Genomic DNA, 6246 nt, shown 5'->3' on the forward strand with positions numbered 1-6246 from the left:
TTTGCACTTTTATTGCAATAAATATGTATTTTTTAAAAAAGAGTGTCAAATATCTTGGAACTTGGATGCATTGGAAGAACCATACAAGCGGATTTAGAGAGGAATGAATGAAGGCTGGGAATTGGGACTCCTGGGTTATCTGGGCAAGTCTAGGGGCACAGAATAGCAGGGCTGAGAGCCTAAAACCAATAAATAACTGTGGGATGTATCAAGTCCTGAAACCATTTTATAGCAATAAGCCATGGGGCTACTGGTTTTAGGGCTAAATTGTCCTTGCACTGCTCTTTTTTGCTTTGGAGAGTCTGGTCTCACACAGGTCTGGCTCCAGAGTATGGCTTTGAAACCAGTCAAGGACCTACTGACTCAACAGAACTGCCTTTCTAATTTTTAATCACAGCTGTGGGGCAGAAGCTAGACACAGAGGCAGTGCAAGAGAATTCTTGGTTAAGTGCCACATTGCTTAGGTTAAGGGCTACTTTTTGTCATGTGCCTTGCCAGAATCCCAGAGCTGGACTTAAGCACTAGGGTTGCCAACCTTCAGGTGGGTCCTGGAAATATCTCAGAATTACAACTGAACTCCAGACAACGGAGATCAGTCTCCCTGCAGAAAATAGTTGCTTTGGAGGGTGGACTGTACAGGTTCCTCCCTTCCGCAAACCCCACCCTCCCCAGTCTTCACCCCCCAATTGTCTAGGAATTTCTCAACCCAGATCTGGCAACCTGATGACCTCCCCCCCCCCCCCCCGCAGCAGTCCTTGGCTAGGGAATTGAGGATGGGGAATCATGTAATAACTTATGGGGAAGTCAGCGGTTCTTGGGCCCTTGGCAAAATTCAAGGATGGAGCCCTGGAATCAACCACGCTATTATATAGTGAGGTCAGCCAGCTTGAGATAAGCAATAACTTTTACTGAACAAGAGCAGAACTGAACACAAACAGGCCACACCACTCCTTATATCCATTTGGCCTGAGTTACACGCCCCCTTATGTGGTCAGCAATCCACCTTATTGGTCTCTCCAGGATCATTCATTTGCATTTCCTGACAGAAATGCCTCGCATCCCGATTGACTGGTTCTAAAAGAACAGCCAAACAGAATGTAGGCATCAGGATCCTGGAAGGCAACGAAGTATGCTTCGAGGTCAACTAACAGACATAAAAAATCAGCAGTCAAAACAATCAATACACAGCACAGGCAATGTGGGGTTGGGGAAGGACAATCAGCTGTAGGTTATTGGGTCTCTCTGAATGTCCTACAGTTGATGATCACCCTCCCTGTACATTGTCTGAGTCTCAGGTGGTGCAGGGACCAGCTGTAGAGTGATTTGGGGCCCCCCCATCACTAGACAACTGATCGCCCTCCCTCCCGCACCTGCATCTTAGCAGCATGTGAGAGATCAGTGGCAACTAGGGTTGCCAAGCCCAATTCAAGAAATATCTGGGGACTTTGGGGGTGGAGCCAGGAGACATTGGGGCAGAGCCAGGATCAAGGGTGTGACAAGCATAATTGAACTCCAAGGGTGCGGTCACACTCACCATTAAATCCATCTGCAACGTGCCTCTATTATAATCCGCACAACCAATTTCCCGATCAGACAACAGCCTGGCTCCCGTTCTATCCCATGTGGGTCCCATCGCTGGTTGATCAGAGTGCTCAACCGGACCTCATTTTTTGAGATGGCATTCCACGCTCGCGCAAGCACAGTACCATGGGATATCGTGCTTGGCTTTTTTTTTAAAAGGTGCCAGAAAAGGTGGGCGATCTGCCCCCCCGCCATTTAAACACCCGGAAAGGAAAGGGAAGCCCAGGAGTTCTCTTTGCTTTCTCTCCGCCTGGTGGGGAGTGTCAGCGTAGGGTTCATGGACGCTCCAACAATGGATAGACTCTTTTCATTTGAAAATAAGTTTCATTTATTGGATACATACATGTTACTGCTACAAGAGTTCTTTGAAAGTGATAAGGTACACACACACTAGCTGGCCTTTATGGCCCAGGATCAAAGCTAGGGGGTTTAAATCATTCTCACAATACAGTTGCATTCTACTTCTAAGAGGTGCGAGGTTCACACACTGATATCTTGCATAGCTAGCCGTGTCCGTTCTCTCTCCCCCACAGGCGGCCTTGCAGCGGCTGAGAGCCGGTCGCATAGTTTGCACTTCAAACACCTTTACAGCTCTTGGCGCCAAGCTCCTCTTCCCCCCCCCCCCACACCTCCTGCTCTCACAGCTGAATTATAGTTACAGTTCACAGGGTTAGTAAGCAATACAACAGTTTAGGCATTCTGGTTAGCATCAATTTTGAACACAAGCTGACAGGGAGATAGCAAAGGTGCGGGATCTTCCTCTCCCCCCATTTAAGCAAATCCCTGTATGAAGGATCTATAAAAATTGGAGAATCCGATGAAAGATTGGAGCTGTCTATGGGATATACATTAGTTCCCCTGCTATTCTCGCCCTCAGTGGTGCCGGCTTCTTTCGGACCTGCCGCGGGGCACCGTCTAGCGCAGGTCGGTCTCGTTTTTCGCTGGCTCCAGGTCCCAAGCCTCCTCCCCGAGCTCCTCCAGTGTTGTATTATCCTCGTCTAGCACCGCCGACAGCGCGGTGCTGCTTCGACCTGACTCTTTCCGTTTCCCTGCCCGCTGGGTTTTGGGTGGGGGGCCCTTCGCAGTGGGTGCAGGGGCCCAGGCCCTCTCCGGACAGGAAGAAGCCAGGTGGTTGGGGTCTCCTCATTGGTAGCACTTCCGCGCTCTGGAGGGGGGCTTTGGGGTTGCTCCCCCCATCTTCTTCGCGTCCGGCTTGGCTGCAGTCTTGGTCTCTCGGCTGGGCTTCCCCTGTAGTTCTTGGCATTGGATCGCCACCTCTTTCATGTTGGTTTTGATCTCTCCCACCAGTTGGATCCACTCGACCAGGGTGTCCGGCCGGACATGTTGCAGGGCCCAGTCGAGGATCCCGGGGTTCAGCCCCTTTCGATACGCCCTGATTTTCATCGCCTCGCTCCAGCCTTTGATTTTGCGGCTGTGGTTCCTGAACTCCAGGGAGTATTCCCGGATGGATTTGCTCCCCTGGCGGAGCCCTTCGATCGCGGCGATGGCTAGGGTCTCCCGCAGGGGGTCTTCGAACTGGGATAACAGCGCCTGTAGGAACCCGGCCACCGTAGTCACCTCTGGGCCACGGGTCTCGAACAGGGTCACGTACCACATCTGCGCCTCGCCCTTCAGCCGGGAACCGAGGTACGCCACTCGGCTGTGCTCGTCGGGGAAGGACGTTCCCCAGTAGCGCATGTAGCTGTTGGCTTGGATCACGAAGTATTCCACTTTATCTGCGCTCCCGTCAAAGGTGGCGTGTAGCTCCCGGGTTTTGACTTTTGATCCCGGGGGTGGAGGCCCTGGGGGTCCGGGTAGTGGCTCCGCCGGCCCCGGGGCTGGTGATGGTTGGATGGGGAGCGGCGGAGTCGGGCTTCTTGGTAGCGGCCCTGCCGGGGGGGCGGCCAGTCTTCTCTCCATTGTCGCCAGGACCCGATCTACTTGCTTCGCCACTTCGTTCAGGGTTAGATTCATGTTGCTATGCATCTCTCGGTGGAGATCACACCCTAGAATCTCCATCTCCCGCCTGATTTCTTCCAGGGGGTCGGTTTTCGGGGAGGACGCTCGCGAGTCGCCCTCGCCATGGGAGTCTTCCCCATTGTCGCCGCTGCCGCTGCCTCCGCCGGCTCCGGCGTCGTCGGGTACTCCCCTCTCGCCTTTCTCCGGCTCGCCCGGGTTGCCGCCACCTTCCGGGTCCTCCGGGGTTGCGGAGGATATTCGCATGCCTTTGCGCCGTCTCGCCCATCAGCTTGGTGGAGGCCCGGGGCTTGCACGGTGCCTTCGGGGTGAGGAAGAGAGTTTGGCTGCTCACTCTCTGAGGTCTCCTCTTTTCGGTGATGTACCACGCCGGTGACCCAGGCAGGCCGGGTATGCAGGGCTCTCGGTCGTCTGGTGCTTCGGCCATCCGCCAGAAGTAACCCTCGCCGATGAGTCCCGTTAAATAGAGATCACTTTGAAAATGTCAGCGTAGGGTTCATGGACGCTCCAACAATGGATAGACTCTTTTCATTTGAAAATAAGTTTCATTTATTGGATACATACATGTTACTGCTACAAGAGTTCTTTGAAAGTGATAAGGTACACACACACTAGCTGGCCTTTATGGCCCAGGATCAAAGCTAGGGGGTTTAAATCATTCTCACAATACAGTTGCATTCTACTTCTAAGAGGTGCGAGGTTCACACACTGATATCTTGCATAGCTAGCCGCGTCCGTTCTCTCTCCCCCACAGGCGGCCTTGCAGCGGCTGAGAGCCGGTCGCATAGTTTGCACTTCAAACACCTTTACAGCTTTTGGCGCCAAGCTCCTCTTCCCCCCCCCCCACACCTCCTGCTCTCACAGCTGAATTATAGTTACAGTTCACAGGGTTAGTAAGCAATACAACAGTTTAGGCATTCTGGTTAGCATCAATTTTGAACACAAGCTGACAGGGAGATAGCAAAGGTGCGGGATCTTCCTCTCCCCCCATTTAAACACCCCGCCGTGCTGTTTAAATGGGGGGGCGCATGGCAACTCTCTTTGCTGTCTCTCCGCCTGGTGGGGAGATAGCAAAGGTGCAGGATCTTCCTCCCCCCCATTTAAACACCCCGCCGTGGTGTATAAATGGGGGGGGGGCGCATGACAACTCTCTTTGCTGTCTCTCCGCCTGGCGGGGAGATAACAAAGGTGTGGGATCTTCCTCCTCCCCCCATTTAAACACCCTACCGTGCTGTTTAAATGGGGGGGGTGCATGGCAACTCTCTTTGCTGTCTCTCCGCCTGGCGGGGAGATAGCAAAGGTGTGGGATCTTTCTCCCCCCCCCCATTTAAACACCCCACTGTGCTGTTTAAATGGGGGGGGTGCATGGCAACTCTCTTTGCTGTCTCTCCGCCTGGCGGGGAGATAGCAAAGGTGTGGGATCTTTCTCCCCCCCCCCATTTAAACACCCCACCGTGGTGTTTAAATGGGGGTGTGCACAGCAACTCTCTTTGCTGTCTCTCCGCCCGGCGGGGAGACGGCAAAGGTGGGTCATCCTCCTCCCCTGGCAGGGAGACAGCAAATGTGGGTGATCTGCCTCCCCCCGCCATTTAGGAAAGGTCCCCTGTGCAAGCACCAGTCGTTTTCGACTCTGGGGTGACGCTGCTTTCACAAAGTTTTCATGGCAGACCTTTTACGGGTTGGTTTGCCATTGCCTTCCCTGGTCATTACACTCCCCCCCCCCCTCAGCAAGCTGGGTACTCATTTTACCGACCTCGGAAGAATAGAAGGCTGAGTCAACAATTGCTGGCGCAATGATATCATTTGGAGTGGGCTCTTGCAGGGAAGCGGATGTGCGCTTGTGAAGAGTCAGCTACAATGGAGTGTTCAAACATAGAAAGTACGCGCAGGAGTCGTCAGAAGCATTCTTATTCCGGATTTAATGTACTATCAAAAAAGTCCGCGTCTCAGTCGTTGCAGTTCGGGACACGAACGAGCCAATGACCATTGCCAGATGATGATGTTTGGACAATGGCATAAAATCCGACATGCATCTGGCTTTCATCCATGCCCATCTCATCAGTTTATGTGCGTCTGACCTTGGCCCAAGAGAGTTCTGCCATCACATTTAAAGGGATAGCACACCTTTTAAAATGTCTTCCTTCTATAGGAAATCATGAAGAATAGGGGCACCTTCTTTTGGGGCTCATAGAATTGGACCCCCTGGTCCAATCATTTTGAAACTTTGTGGGGGGGGTACTTTGGGAAGAGGCACTAGATACTATACTGAAAATTTGATGTCTCTATCTCAAAAAACAGCTCCCCCAGAGCCCCCGAAACCTCCAGATCAATTCACCACTGTACCCTATAAGAATCGATCTGCACATAGGGAATAATGAAGTGCTCAGCAGACGTTTCCCTCCCCCCCCCACTTTTCTGGCGACTCTGAAGTGAGGGATTGGCCTCTCTACTCTCGAGTTGCTGCCAACTTCTTCACAGCAACACAGACACACCATCCCAAGAGGAAGCTTTTCAATCGAAGACTGAACCTCCGGAGGTGCAAAGGCATATGGTCCTCTGGGGGCGGGAAGGAGCCTGGGAAAGCAGAAGAACTCCCACTGGGACCTGGGGATTGGCAAGCCTAGTGGCAACTCTGTGGCAGTTGGGGCTTCAGGACAGTGGCTATGGCAGCTGACTAAAAGGTGACTA

This window comes from Heteronotia binoei, chromosome 15, assembly GCF_032191835.1.
Source record: "Heteronotia binoei isolate CCM8104 ecotype False Entrance Well chromosome 15, APGP_CSIRO_Hbin_v1, whole genome shotgun sequence".
NCBI classification, from domain to species: domain Eukaryota; kingdom Metazoa; phylum Chordata; class Lepidosauria; order Squamata; family Gekkonidae; genus Heteronotia; species Heteronotia binoei.